General features: G+C 39.4%; 1 protein-coding gene across 2 annotated transcripts in view; it reads left to right on the top strand.

The window, feature by feature from the left end:
* The first annotated feature begins 7,080 nt into the window (after positions 1 to 7,080).
* Positions 7,081 to 16,067, top strand: part of mafgb (MAF bZIP transcription factor Gb) — a 24,548-nt gene continuing 15,561 nt past the window's right edge. Inside the window, exon 1 of one of the 2 annotated variants that reach the window (XM_042485965.2) lies at positions 7,081 to 7,218. The gene's annotated coding sequence lies outside the window, so the exon portion shown is untranslated. Of the gene's footprint in view, positions 7,219 to 7,250; positions 7,852 to 16,067 lie in introns of those variants that run through there. The other variant, XM_042485967.2, reaches the window with a different exon arrangement.

The following is a 16,067-nucleotide window of genomic DNA, read 5'->3' as shown; positions in this document are numbered from 1 at the left end:
CATTACAAAGTCCTTAATTAAATATCCAACTTAAGCAAAAAGCACAGAAATATTATCAGCTACATGTACTTCTAGATTAGAGTATTAAATAACTTATTCTAAACTAATATGTCCCCCGTGACTTATGTATGATTTTAAATTGTTCATGCTGTTTTATTTGCGTCTAACTCACTTTAAGTAACTTTTTGCTTTTGTAAGTGCTTGATGTGGAATTTCTAATGAATTTCTCTAAAATATGTCAGTTAACCCCGTTGGTACTCACACTAGGAATCTGACCCCTCCAGTGGCTCACCAAAGAAGCCTGAGGGGTCTTGAGGATTAATTAAAGAGAAGAGAAGAAAAAGTTACACTGCACACGTTTATGTGAGTTGGTTGTTTTGCTTTTTTTGTTGTTCTTTTTTTCCTTTTTTTTGGTCTTTTTTCAACATTTTGGGTCGTCAATGTTTAAATGAAGCCAATTTCGGGGGCTTTTGTGTAACTGCAAAAAGACAACTTTTACATGAGGTCCTAAGCCAGTGATTGGGAAACACCGGTTTAATCTTTGCGTGCATGTATTGTATTTTATAAACTTAACCCTATATATTAAGTCAGACTGAGAATAAAAACCCCTTCTACAAGTGAGACCAAGCCAAAACATAGTCAGATACCAGCAAGTCAATGCCATCAAATCAAAACAGGTATGACAAATACATACATAATGCAGTGCATAAACAAGCTACTGTAAATTTAGTCTTGTATTTGTTAGTTAAAGGTCAAGTCTGGCATCTCTCTGTGAGACTGCAGAACTTAAGCCTTTCCCATGTGCCAATTTTGGAGAACTACGGTGGCTGACGCAGAAACATGAAAGTGCAAAAACATAAATGGTCCTATATAGAGCCTGTGTTTGGTTTGTCCATTCTGGGCTACTGTAGAGCAGCATGGCAGACTCTGTGGAAGAAGACTCACTCAGGATGTAGATATAAACCACTTATTGTAAGGAAACAAAAACACAACAGTTTTTATTTTCAGCTGATTAAATTTTACACACTGGACCTTTAACTGAAGTCAAACTTATTGCTAATACTGCCATATGTACAGGGCATAAATGGGACTGAAATGCCATTTCTTCCCTACACCGACTGTAAGCATGCAACTACAAAACCAAAAGAATAGAAAAAATATCAAAAATAGGCAAGTGCTAAATAAAAGATAAAATTACAGTTAAAGCAAGGCACACATGAAAACACACAAGCAGCAACTTCAAGTATAAATGGAGGTGAGCAATTATTTGTATTATGCAATGAATGATTATTGTGCAAATGGGATTAATAGTGCAAAAATATAAGATCAGATGTAAAAAGGTAGTACAGCAGTGTAGTGAAGCAGCTGCTGCCAGCAGTGACCACTCCCATTATAAGATAACCATAGTCTGTTTTTTTATGTGAAATCTTAATCTAAAGTACCTAAGTACCTCAACGGTGTACTCAAGTACAGTACATGAACAAATGTTACTTTCCGCCACTTGGTGCTGCGAGCTCAGAGAATAAATATCAATGGGTTCTGAGTCGGTGTGATAGCAGAAGACATAAGTGCGGTTATATTTGGGTGTATTATGAGATTGCAGTAGCTGCAGCAGACTTGAAGTGTGTGTGAGGTACTCAAGTCTAGATATTTGGGCCCATTCCTACGCTCCAGGCTGCTACATTTTGGATTAACAGATGCCACTTTGTGTGCGAATGAGATAGGCCTGTGGGTCTATTCAGGCAACACACAGGTGCATAATGGCGAAGTAAAAATGATGGAAGCAAAAGTGGTGGTTTGTGAAGAACCATGTCCTCATTATAATTGAACAATTTGTAGCTGTTGTAGGATTAGTTTATTTTCCTTAAACTAATACACACACCAGTGTCCCTTGATTAAATTGCGTCCCGCGTGCTCTTAGTGCACTCGGGCTGTTTATTTGTGCGTGCAATGGTTTTTCCTCTGCCGCTGAAGTGTCTCGGTAATCCCTCTTTTATTGTGAAAGGTTATTCTCTGCATGCTCCTGCCTCTGTCCGTTAAGATTAGCCATTCCTGGAGAGACTTCCATTTGCCTCTCATTATTAGACTTCTGTTACCTTTCGTCGGTCAGGCGGCTTTAAGCGCCTCTCTTCCACCTGAGGTGAAGAGGATGTGCTCTGTGTCAATCATCTTGACACCGGCAGAGGGTCTAAGATGGCAGTTCAATGGCAGATAATCCTGAGTGGAAAGTTTGGAGTGTGTGTGTGTGTGTGTGTGTGTGTGTGTGTGTGTGTGTGTGTGTGTGTGTGTGTGTGTGTGTGTGTGTGTGTGTGTGTGTGTGTGTGTGTGTGTGTGTGCATGCGCGCCACAGCCCAGCATGGGATTTCTATCCACAGGTAGGCCAGATGCTACCTGTCACCTCCATTCAATCAATGTAATCACTGACCTTTGCAATAACATGGTTGTTTGCATATCGTATCAAGGCCAGGGGGAGTGCCAGAAGAAGATGAGTGAATAGATGGAAGGGCTTTTTCTTTTCTTTTCTCTTTCCTCCACCACCAGCACCAAACATCCACCTAATCCTGTCCAAAATGAAAAATTTAGAGACTAGCAAGGGAAGAGGTTTTTCTGGGCAGTCAAGTCTTCATTTTTTGACTGTTTCAGAGTTTGTGCAACACTGTATTGTCAGAAGTGTGTGTGTGTGTGTCCCAAGCACAGCCATGATCTGCAGGCTGATACAGTATCAGTTAGGTGCAGCTGTCTGATGAAACGGTCACAGAAAGAGGAAGCTCTGACAGTTACCACACAGTCAGTGAATCTGCAGTATGGGCTTCCCTCTCATGCCACCTTGCAAAGTACAGAGGATTCCTGGGAAGACACACTTTGATCTACTGATGCGTATCTGGGAGTCAGACATGCACAAAGGTGTGTAGCAGCAGGTGAATATTGTCTGTCCTCATATTCAGGCTTCTTATTGAAGGAAAAGCAGCAATAAAAGCTGTAAAGAATGGCTGCTTTTAGAGTTAATATATCAATGATTAGATCACTGGATTATCATTATTACTGATGCATTAGCTTAAAGGCCGCATTTCATCAATGTGTCCAATCAAAGCGAACTACTTTACATATTTAATATTGACAGTATTATGTATGAACAAGCAGTACATTTTATTAACTGATAAAATGCTTGGGATGTAAAATTCTCAAATCCTCAAACTAGCATTTAAACCTAGCGCTGAAACCTGAGAAAACAGTTTGCTGGGGGATTATTAGATATGATGAAAAAATGGGGTGAAATGTCCAGAAAACTATATTTATAGTTCTCTTAATTATACAATTAAAATTATGGTACAGGAAATAAAGGGAAAATGGCACTTTCTTACTTTCTTGAGGACATTTTCTATTTTCTTTTTATTTATTTTTTGTTTGTTTTTGTTTTTGTTTTCTTTTTGGTAACTTTTTCTTGCCATTTTGTTGGCCATTTCTTGCTGTTATCTCATTGCCAATTCAAGCCACTTTGCTCAGGTATCAAATGGTTAATCTCAGCTGTGTAAATAATATTTTTTTATCTGAAATGTAGTTGAGTAAAAGGATAATGTAATGTAATATAATGGAAGTACTTGACTCAAAATACTGAAAAAAACCCAGTGAAATCTTACTTAAATGCAGCACCGGAGTAAGTGCTACTTTCCACCATTGCGCATGTGTTGAGTTTTTCAAGGGTTCCTTGTGTGGGAAGAAGAACTCAGCTCTTTTACTTGTACGTTTATGTAGTAATACCACAGTTAAGCAATACTCTTGTTACAAGTGAAAACTGAGCAGGTAAAAGTGCTCATTATGCAGAATGGTCCATCTTAGAATGATATAACACTGGATTATAATTAATATACAATATATTAATGGATTATAATTAATTTACAATATCCAGTGGTGTATACAATATCCAGAACATTAATATAGCACAAACAACTGTTTGCTATGTAAGGTTATAATGTAGTGATGGCGTCCTGAGCAGAGAATGAAGTCACGCTCCATCTGTGTGTTGTCGTCTGAGCTTCTCTGTTTTTTGTTGTGGTAGCCCTGCCAGCAGCACATGCACAATAGCATGTGAGTCCTGTGTGTGTATACCATGTATATTCTCCTACATTAACGGAGGTAGTCCGTCAGCACCCTTACCACTGTTAGCTACTGCCAACGTATCCTCATGTAACGGTTTGTATGATATCCTATGAATTAATGCCCCACGAATGATGTTACATTCTTAACATAAAGTTACCCAAGTTACAACATTCAGATTTAGGCAGGTGAAGTTACTGTGGTTAGGGTTAGGAAAAGAAAGAATTACTCCAAGTTCACTCAAAGTTTACACAAGTCTGAACACCAGTCTCCGGGGTAAAGTCCAGTGTTTTGTGACAGTTCCACCTCCATAACCTGCCTCCTTATTGAACCACTTTCTTCTTTTCTCCCGTCAGCATATTGGTCACATGATCGCAGCCTTCAAACATGTGTGAGTTGTGTACAAATTACTGGCTCATCATAACGTGGGATATGTATGGATTTTAGTGCATTACTTTTCGTTATTTAAATGTATGAACAGTGTATGAGAACAGCCACCAGCAGGTAATCCTGGCTTGGACTCTAAATCACAGTTGCTCTGTCTCATATGGCCTCTATAATAGTCTGAACCCCCAAATTAACAAGTGACTCAAGCTGTCAGATAATGGACTAAAAAGTATAATATTTGCCTTAGAAGTGCAAAGTAGCATAAAATTGAAATTATCAAGTAAAGTACAAGTGCTTGAGTGAATGTACCTGCTACCACTGCTCACAAGCTACCAGTATAATGAGAGTTTATTCTGGTGTATTTCCTCAGCATGCTGGATGCTGCCTCTCCTCAAGAGCTTGTATTCATCAGTGGTTTGGGGATAGGTGTCTTCCCATAAAATAATAAGAAAAAGCTTCTTCTCATATCCAGTGTTTGCTGATAAAATGTATTTGAGTCCCACTGGATAAAAAATTGCTAAACCTAAAAAGCAAAACCTCACCTTGCAGCGAATTCACAGTGAGTATGACTACATTTGGGCGAGTCATTTCTTAAAAGTACTATGCAAAATTAAGTGGCATTTCAAAATGTATCTACACTTTCAGCAGCCTGGCAGAGATTTACTTTGATTACTTACAGGCCTGTGAACACCCGGGTAGAGATACCAATTGCTGAATATGTAACACCAGCAATTTTTCATAAACTGAGTGGCATTATCCAGAAATAGGCTGCTAATATTGGTTGAGTGCTTTCTTGTCTTGTATCGAAACTCATTAGTTTCTCAGAAATGGAAATGGAGTATTGATAAACTACAGTACAATGGTCGTAATAGTTTTGTTTTAAAATGGCACTGTAATTGAGGATGGATAGTGTATAATGTATGGCTGGTTTATAAAAGTTTATGGCTTTCAGTTAGTGTCTGATCTAAAAACAGACTGGAAAAGTGGGATTTTAAAGTAGTCGGTTTGCTGGCCAAACAAAACTGCAATATCTCTCAGATTAAAAAACAAACAAACAAAAACATCAGATAGTATTGTATGAGAAACCAAAAACACATTTTCATTTTGAGTGTTCTACTTTAATGTGCATATCATTTTTATTTTTATACAACTTTATAGTCTCAGGGCAATGGTAAAAATCTATTGTGTCGTTTATGTAAAAGTGAAAACGTGTTCCCAGGAACCTGAGTCAGGACCTCATTTTTTATATTGTCATATCATGTCCTTCTTTTAGAGGAACAAAGGTGATATGAATCTGCATGTCAGTTATGTTTTTTCTAGCTAACTGAGGTCATCATCTTATAAAAGAGGACCTATATTGTGTCTTTCACAGGCCAATATTTCCAATTTCTCTTTTGACTCTGTGTGCGTTATCTCTACTAATCTGCATGCTTAAAAAAAAATCAGTTCCTCTTTTCTCACTTTCATATAGCCCCCTTTGATAGCTGTATTTTTTTTATGAAATCACAAAAAATTCAAATGGGGAAAAATGCAGCCCACATTATCTTCTACTCCAGTGTTAGATTTAACCCCCTGAACCCTGAGCAAATAGGATTGATTTCTTGCAAAAACACGAGAAGGCAATTCATTTATTTATTTATTTATTTAATGTTTATTTAAAAGTGAAATAGCATATCAATAAACATCAATATAAAATACAAACGTAAATATGCTGAAGTTAGCAGGACTGCTAATTTACATCTGTAGTGCCTTGGCAGGTAACAGACAAAGAAAGAAAGAAAGAAAGAAAGAAAGAAAGAAAGAAAGAAAGAAAGAGAGAAAGAAAGAAAGAAAAACAAAACAGTACAACAATTCATACATAGAAAAAAGCTACAAGACAATTACCTGAAAATAAGCAAGAAAAAGAAAAAAGAAAGATAAAAAGAAAAGAAAGATTATATATATATATATATATATATATATATATATATATATATATATATATATATATATATATATATATATAATAACAATGTTGTTTTTTTAAAATATAGGCTATAAATATATAATTTTCTAATAAACCTCCCCCTTTATTAAAAACTAGTTTCCAGATCATTTTCTTCACCCCCTTTCATTTCTTGACAAGTTTTTCATTGCCTTTTCTCTAATGCTTATGAAAAAAAAAATTACCCAAACTGCTCAGGTTTCAAAGAATTAAACAGCTTGTACAAGGTATCTGAACCTAGCACAAGAAAACTGATGTTGGTCCAGATTTTAAAGGGTTAACTTACAAAATGTATAAATGTCCCTAAATTGGTGTTAATCGATGAGAATGACAACATCTGACTTATTTCCATCCCGCTGTGCTATTGTTAGAGCGAATCAGTAAGCCACTTGAAATGTTGGCTCTCAGTTTAGAGATATGCACAGAGGTGGGGGGCTGTCTTGTCACACTTTCCACATTGACTGTTGTTACAACCGTCCATCACACGGTAGTAGTGTCTCTTGTCTCTTTAAATGCGGGTTGCGTAGATCCTTCATGAATGAAACCATGTGATCCAAACATCATTTGACGTCTGGCGCCTCCGACCATAGACTAAAACAAGCGAGGAAGGAGTGGATATATGTAGACCTGCGAGAAGGCGTGAGCGGAAAAAACATTTCTCCAGCTGTCTCCCTCACACCGGGTCGACCAGCCATCGGCGAACCCCAACCCTTCGAAGGTGCGGTGGGCGAAAGGCGCCGGTTTGACTTCTGGTGAGTCAGCTTTTTGTCGAAACTGATTTTTTTTTTTTTTTAAAGTGCTGAATATTGAGGTGTTGTTTTGCTGAGTGTGCACGACCGCCGCCGCTGCCATGCCGTTATGGCTTGCCGCTTGTCCCGGTGTGCGCCGCTGCCGCTGTCCTGCTCGGGCGAACTCGCAGTAACGCCGCTGCCGTTTAAAGGGCAGCAGGCTGGTAGTGCTGAATCATCACGATCCGGTCGTCATCCAGACCCGCACATGCTGTTCCGACACCGGGTCGCTTGGAGCCAACAGCCACGCCGACCGAGAAACCAGCGATTTCATAATAACACAGACAAAGGGGGTTGCGTACGGCTGTCAAGCTTAAAAAAAGAAGCCATGTGTCGGAATTAGGAGACCGTGCGGGGAGAGCGAGTCGGTGCCGCTGGCATGCCCGGGGATTCCCTTGTTTTGCGGCGACTAAATGGCTAGTTATTCGGAAAGGTTAACGTGAGGAGATGAAACCCCTTAGCGTAGATTAACAACTTAAATAAGCGGAAACCCTCAAAAACAACACCTAGCTTCCCCGGCTGTCCTCTCCTTGGGGTGCTGAGGCAAACTGGAAGCTTCCCGCTGTCGCTTCACCGACGTCTGTTGCTCCTTCACAGGTAAGACGTGCAGTTAAGTGGATTTTTATTTGTTTTGCGGGCGGTTTTACGGACTCTTACGGTTCTGCTGGCTGAGTTGGCGGTGTGACAGAAGTCAAAATGTGGGTAAAATACCGACGACAACAACTAACAAACAGCCCCCCGGGTGTCATTGTGGCGTAACTGTCAACCGTCCAGCGGCTAGCTAGAGTATCAGTGAGGGGGCAGCGGTGACTCCGCTCCGGCGACAGTTTTGACATTTGCTTTGTCTCTTCTTCCGACAGGCCTTGTGTTCACAACATCAGGTGACACCTTTTTAATGTTTAAGTGACTTGTGTCAGAGAGAAACAGTCTATTTCCTGGCGCGCCTGGTTGTACGCCGGTTGGGCTCGCGGCAGAGATGCTGATTCATCACAACGTTGTTATTTCTCAACGTTTGCGCGAGCACAGCGGAGGCATGAGGGAGCCATGGCAACATGGCACCGGCGGCAGGCAGGCGGACAAAGGTCTGGCGCGAGGGAAGGAAGAGCTCGGTTTATATTGGGGGGTTTGGCTCTGAATTAAATAGGCCCGGTCATGTAGTGGATGTTGACGTGTTTATGGGATAATTAGAGCTCGCGTGGGCTTGCGGAGTGTGTGTTTAAAATGTCATTAGAGCTAAATTTGTTCATTTCTGTTCAGGGAGGTTTGGTTATTCACTGGTGGTATCAAAAAAGGCTATATTTTCAGTTGGAGCCTATGGGGAGATTGTGCACACAGGCATGGTGAATATGCTCTAAATTATTTATGCGTAGTTTAATAATCTGTTTTCACTTTTAAGAGAGTAAAATATTTTTACACAAATAAGTAAGTAAGTAATGCCTACTGCTATTGATATCTGGCAGTGACCTCATTCACCTTTTGTAAAAATCTTGTTTCAAAGATTTTTAAAAAGTGTTGTGTGTTGGTATATTGTGGACAAAAACAAAGAAAAGCTGGACAAGAGGAGGCATGCTATGTCAAATAATTTTGAGTGTGTTTACAGGGACATGAATAACCCATTTACGATCAGGTTTTTGGAGTATCTTTTTTATGTTTTTGAGCATGTCAGGGTTCATGAAAAGCCTGGAAAACTCATGGAATTTCACAGACACATTTTCCATGTCTGAAAATATCATTGAACTTATCAGTCACCAAAAGTTTTGGAAAAATCATGGACATTTTTTGCATGTCATTAATTAAATTATATTAATGTAACATCACAGTGGATTTATTTTCTGTAGCTGATGACGAAACATAGATTTAATATTTGTCGACATGACAATGTTTTGGTTATGCCTGTGTTTATTTGTACATCACGAAAGTCTCTCCCTTCATGTCCACTAGGCATGTCAAGTAGTTTTTAAGCACTTTTAGTTTTAGTGGCATACAACTCAGAATGGCTTTATTTTGTGTGTATATATATATATATATATATATATATATATATATTATTGACAATTTTTAAAGAAAACATGTCAACATGGAAGGCATGTTTTCTTTAGAAAAAATGTTGATTTTGTTTCTTCTTGCTTTTAATTTTTGGAAATTTGTTTCTTTCTTTAAAAATTTTAGGCAATTTCTTATAGCAAAGTTTTTTGTAAAAAATGGCTTTTTTCTGTTTAACATTTTTGGATATTTTATAGAAAACCTTGAAAGTCATGGAAAAGTTTTAAAAATGTGTATATAAAAATGAGTGGGAACCCTGGCATGTAAACACCACATTTCTGACGAGCAACCCAAATATGCTAGCTGGAGTGTAAGAAACCAGAATGTATATGGGGAATATGAATAACCTGATTTCTCTGCGCGCAGGTAAACACCCTAGTCAGAGTATGATCACAACAGGGATAAGCCTCATAAATGGGTTATTCATGTCCATATAATGGCACTAGACTTGTGCTAAAAAAAGAAAGTACCTCAATGAACTATAATGTGTTGCAACAGAATATCCTCTGACTGATCTCTTTTAGATGGGCCATTATCCGCTGCCTGGTAGCAACCTATGAGCACTGCGACTCTTAAACACTGAAGAGTATTAGGGAAGCTCTGTAGGCTCAAGGAAAACAGAAACTTCACCCCCTAATGACTCCATATCAGCAGCTTTAGTTAGAGTCAGCACTCTGCGGAGTGTATCAAAAGTATGTAGTAAGCAAGTTGGCAAGTACTGTAATAGAGGGTCATAATGATGAAACAGTTGTATCAGTATTGGAGAGAAGAGCAACCCCCCCTTACTGTCTTTCTCTCTCTTCTCTCTCTTCACACATACACATTTTTCCCTATTTCCTTTTCTTATTGCATGTACGCACACACACACACACACACACACTCACAACCAAGGGGCTAAACTTTTTTATACTTGGTATCAGTATTTAATCAGTGCTTGAAGTGCATTTCTCTGTCAAGTACTTTCCCCATCCTTCCCTGGTGTTCACGGTAATTGAACGCTGACCAATGCTTATGTGTGCAACTTTGCTGATGGTGGCGGAGCGGCAAGGCGCGCGGAGCAAGGGGGATGAAGGAAGAGGGAGGAAGAATGAGAGATGGGATTTGCGGAGAGATTGAGAACAAGGACCTTTTTGTCTTCAAGGCATTCCCCTGAAAATGCTGAGGCGAAGCAAATGCGCTCTCGCTTGACAGATGGCGTTTTCACTTGTTACTTACCACAGCTAGTTTCTTTGCCTTGTCGTGTGCATGTGTGTGCATGTGTGTGTGTGTGTGTGTGTGTGTGTGTGTGTGTGTGCATGAGAGAGCAGGAGATATAAAACACCTATAAGATGCTAGGATCTAGTTGCTGTAGGGGCTGTGTGTGTGTGTGTGTGTGTGTGTGTGTGAGTGAGAGAGAGAGCGAGAGAGAGAGCACAGTAAGCACACCAAGGTTAAAAAGTGTGTGTGTGTGTGTGTGTGTGTGTGTGTGTGTGTGTGTGTGTGTGTGTGAGTGTGCGTGTGTGTGTCTGTGTGTGTGAGTGTGAGTGTGTGTGTGTGTGTGTGTGTGTGTGTGTGTGTGTTAGCTGCACTTGCATGATGTAGAGGGGAGATGTAGCTAATGGAAGTGATTTACTATCAGTTGGCCGTTACAACATTTTGCACTTGGCCGTTGAGTCCTCTCCATCCTTTGACAATATCTGACCTGAAGCTTCTCTCCTCAAGAGGAAGTCTTAAGTAATGAGTGTAACATCACTGTTTTACCACATCAGACAAGTGTGTGTGTGTGTGTGTGTGTGTTTGTGTGTGAGTTTCACATAAACTTGTTTGACTTCCTGCATGCACAGGGGTCAAGTTGATGTAACACCGTGTAAAACCTCCTCTAGGTATGTGAGGCGGATGAAGGATGGGACAGGGGCCTCTGTGCTTTTTATGCTGCCAGGACAAGAGACTCGTGTTTGGGAGCTGAAAAGATTAGTTGATTAATCAATAAGTTAATTAGAGAAGTTCTTGGCAAGTATTGTTTTAGTCTTTTGTTTTCTTTTTTGGAGCAAAAATGAAAAAATCAAGCTTCTCAAATGTGAATATCAACTAAATATCTATGGCGTTTGGCTGTTGGCCAGATGGCATTTGTAGATTTGCTTTTTATAGCCCTATCCATTATTATAACAAATAATCTTTACTATCAATTATCTTAAAACTTTGTCCAAATTGTATTTTATTTTGTGCTGTAACTTACTATTTTAATCATTAATCTGCAGGTTATTATTTTCTGATTAATCAATTTATCATTCAGTCTATGAAGCAAAAATTTTTCTTGACCTGCAATTAAATGAAAGCAGCAAATCCTGTAATTTGAGAAGCTAAGAAGCTGAGAATATTTGGCATTTTTTCAGTATCTTTGCTTAAAAAAATGACAGAAACACTTTAGTGTTTAAGAAAATTCTTATAGATGGACTAATCGATGATGATTGACTTATCAATTCATGAATTGTTTGAGCAATAGTTTTAGTAGGAGCGTACAGGGGAAGGACACTTACAAACATGCAAAATAATATCATTGCCATAATGTTCTCCTTTTGTCTAACTGACTGCCAGTAGGGACGAGTCCATAATGTACAGTAAGCTATTTACCGATACATGCATCTAAACAATAGCATATGTAAAGGGATTAAAAAAATGTTTTTCTGCGAACCTCTTGTTAACAAAACAAGGTAGACGTCTAGAATGCATCAGTGTTTAATTTCATCTTAACAAGGAGCAACCGTACAAGAATTTTCCCTAAATTGTAGCCTGAAATTAGAATAGCTGTAATGTCTCCCAGGAAATGTCTAATCAAAGAATAAGCAAACAAGACGAAGACACTGAGCAAGCACTCTGTTAGTTGATCGCTTTTGATACTCTGGAATATTTTGAGGTGATGTTTTGGTCCTTTAATGTACAGCATTACATTGTGACATGTTCCTGTTGTATTGTTCCTGTATCCATCCCCGCTCTGGGAACAGCATTAAAGAAGGAACTTTACAAAGGCAGCCTTTATTGCAGGGCTATAGTGCTGGATTGCATTAGATTGCACAGGTGTTCACAATATTATGTCCACCTCCTGAGTGTGTGTGTGTGTGTGTGTTTGTTTGTGTATGTGTGTGTGTGTGTGTGTGTGTGTGTGAGAGAGAGAGAATTTGGTCTTAGCGGAGATAATTTCTAAGCGGCGCCTGCATGTTTATGATCTTGTTTACTACTGGGATTCATTTCAGAAAAGTCTTGTTATGTTTGCAAATTTCTGAGAGTGGGAGAGAAGTAAAAAGAGATAAGTAAAAGCGGGAATAAAAGACGAGATGGGAGAGTGGGTGAGAGAGAGAGAGGCAGAGAAAAGGAAGCAGTGGGGCAGATCAATAGTTGAGTGTTTTTTCTCCACAGTAATGATGAAATATGGTGTAAGCAGATCTGGTGCATAATCATTGCTGTGCTCCACTGTTTTTGCTGCTTCCGTGTGAGTGTGCTGCATGTCCTTGTGTTGTTTTGACTTTGTGTGTGTGTGTGTGTGTGTGTGTGTGTGTGTGTGTGTGTGTGTGTGTGTGTGTTTTAAATGTACTCTCCCTCCACAAGTGTCTTGACTCCTTATTTACATAACCTCACTGAGAACCGAAAAAAATGTATGAAACCAAGATAAATCCCATTGCAACACACACGAGAAGTCAAAAGGATTAAGAAACTGAAAACATGTTTTAGTTTGGTTTAAGTGTCTCAAATTACTGATCCAACCTTCTGTGCTGAAATGTGTTCAAACACCGATATTACGAAGCCGATTTTCTCCACTGTATCAATAATCACTCTAATCAGCGGAGTCAAGTTCTCATGTTTTCCCTCCGAGGACCTTTGGGTTTATTTTGGAGCTTTTTGAGAAGAGAGACACACTCGTTCCCACACATACACAAATAGACACACACACACACACACACACTCCATACCAGAGCACTGATTTTGTTTTGCATGCAGTGTGGAGATATTGAGAATGTAGCTGTGGAGATGCAAGGCCCTGGTAACAGGAGTATCCGTACCAGCGGTTGTCTACCAGTTGCATCATCTCTATGCGCCAAATTGCCGCATTTTTTAACTGCAGTGTGACGATCCCTGAATTGTGGTATGAATTTCTGAACCTTTTAAATAAAAAAAAGCACATACACACAGTGTGTGTGAATGCCAAGGAGCAAAGAGAGGGAACAAAGATATGTGTGTGCCTCAAATGTGGCAACAGCTCTTTGCCATCACCTGTGGCATTAAATTATTTCTGTGCAGCAACAGTTCTCCCCCGACTTCTAATTTCCCCATTCACAGTGAAACCTAGTTTGGAAACTTATTATCAGAGCTGCTGTGAAATAAAGTGGACGGACCTTCAAAACACATTTATCATATCACCCTCAGGGTGATTGGGAAACTCAGGGGATGGGGTGTTGGCCTCTGGAGTGTATGTATGTTGATCTTTTCTGGATGCTGATTCTTTTTCATTTTTCTTGTACCGAAAACTCAAAAGAATCCCTGGTGACTTTTTATTCTTGTCTGTTTGAGCTTTGTAAAAAAAAAGCTGGACTGTAGCTGCTGCTAACATTTATATAGTGTCGATTAAACTGCTGACTGATCTTCTCATTTAATTGTTTAGTTGTTTATTCTATAAGATATCAGAAAATACACAAAAAAATCATCACAAGATGATCATCAAATGTTTGCCTGACCAACAGTTCCAGACTCAAAGGTATTTAATTTTCTATCATAGAATACTGAGAAAATCACCTGAAAATATTCGCATGTAAGAAGCTGGAATCATTGTATTGTTGTCCGATTTTTTTAAAAAGAATAACTCTTAAGAGATGTCAACATTGCTGTCGATTCAGCATCTACTGATTGACTCATCGATTAATGAACCTATTATTTCAGTTTTAAAATTGACAAAGCTAAAAGGCGAAAATCGCAAAATGAGTTTCATTTCTTATGTCCTCTGTACTGGAAACTGCAAAATATATTACTAAATGATATGAATTTGAACAAACCACAGTGACGACAGCCACACAAAGTGATGCTGAAAGAACAAATGATATTTACAAAAACACACAAGAATAACACAAAAAAAATCCCTAACTAGTTTTGCTAATGAGCTTAATGGCAAAAAAATCTTTACTATGGAACATGTTTGTTTTGATCTCGCACCCCCTTAACTTTAGTTGTTTGGTTGCGTTCCTCACTTCTTTTTCTCTTCTCGTGCGTGTAGCTAAACTGCCTATTAGAGTGATTTCACTCACTGACGGGCTCTGTCAGTGTTGTGTCGAAGACTGTTTCCCCATCGATATGTGTTTCTCCCTCCCTAAACCTGAGCCAAACCCTAGGCCCTAACCCAAACCTCAGAGAGACCCGCGACACATTGACAGGAGGAAAACACTGTTTGCCAGGGAAACACAATTCAATACAAAAGTGGCTTCGATGCCAATTCAACATGCAACGACGGCAAAAGACGCTCACCAACGGCCTGACATTGATCCACGGCCGACCGTTGGCTTTGTGTCAGGGCCTTAAGGGAAGAAATGCTCTGGGTTGTCACAATCATCTTGGGTAGCACTGAGAGCAGGATGCACTATGGCATCCTTTCAAAATGCTTACACGCAGACACCAGAAGCGGAGAAGTGCGGCCACTGGCAGCTTATACGCACAGTCTATATCCTGAGTCAGACTAAAGCTGCGTTTCCAAAGGCTTGAAGTATAGTACCTTTGAAACCGAAAGTAACACCTCAGTCAGGTACCTAGACCCCAGATCTGTGTGGCGTTTCCACCACAGACAGTATTTCTACCTGCAGGAGGGATTGTGGTCGTCCAGCAGCACTCGCTGTATTTCCTTGTTCATCGATGATACAGAGTGAAGTCTGCACCCCGTTTATCGTCCACAGAATGGGGCTGCAGGTTGGAGTGAGAGTCTCACTTTATGGGATATTTAAAGATAGCGTGTTTGTGCATTGACTCCAGGCAAGAGCAGGGGTTATTGCTGCCCGAGCACGCTGCAAGAAACTTCAACATGATGCTCCAAGTTGTTTTGTTTTTCTTTCTTGCATAATATATAATTTTTTTTAACTCTTCAAGATCCACTCATTACTAAAATTGTATGTAAGAGAGACAATAAAAACAGATTATGTGGTCGAAGTTGACATTGAAATTTAAGGTGTGTTGATGGATTCATGTTGTTAACTCATGCACTGAATAACATTACAAGAAAATGTTACACACTAAAAGTTGCTGGCAGTCCACCCAGTAAATTAATTATTTTTCTTAGTCTACAGTTGCTGCGAGAGGCTGCAAAATATCCTTTTATTTTATAGTTTTACCGGAGTTTACTAATGTATGAAAAACTTGTCACCGTACGAACAGTGGTTAAACCAACCATGACTCCGCTCTGATCACAGAGAGTCGATTCTCTATTGACTAATTAACGGACTGCAGCGTTTCTAGCTCCACCTTTAAGTAACAGATCTGTGTGCTAGGTACTCCAAGCAGAGGACTGACAAACAATGAGGACAATTTAAGTTTAAGTATCATCCACAACTTTGGAATGGAAATGCAAAAAAAAAGTGTAAACCAAACTTAACCGAACCGACCTGCAGGTGGAAACGCCCCATGTTTGAAATGACATGAAAAGACAAAACAAACTAACTATATGAAGTAGCGGAGATATTGTTACTACAGTAGAATGTGTGCACGCCCTCATGTTATTGTCCTGTGTGTGTGTGTGTGTGTGTGTGTGTATTTTTGTAATC

This window comes from Plectropomus leopardus, chromosome 3 (assembly GCF_026936395.1).
Source record: "Plectropomus leopardus strain MGB_pleo_1.0 chromosome 3, ASM2693639v1, whole genome shotgun sequence".
In the NCBI taxonomy this organism is placed as follows: Eukaryota; Metazoa; Chordata; class Actinopteri; order Perciformes; family Serranidae; genus Plectropomus; species Plectropomus leopardus.
Note: the sequence above shows the minus strand (reverse complement) of the source record. Positions and strands in the feature narration are given on the sequence as shown.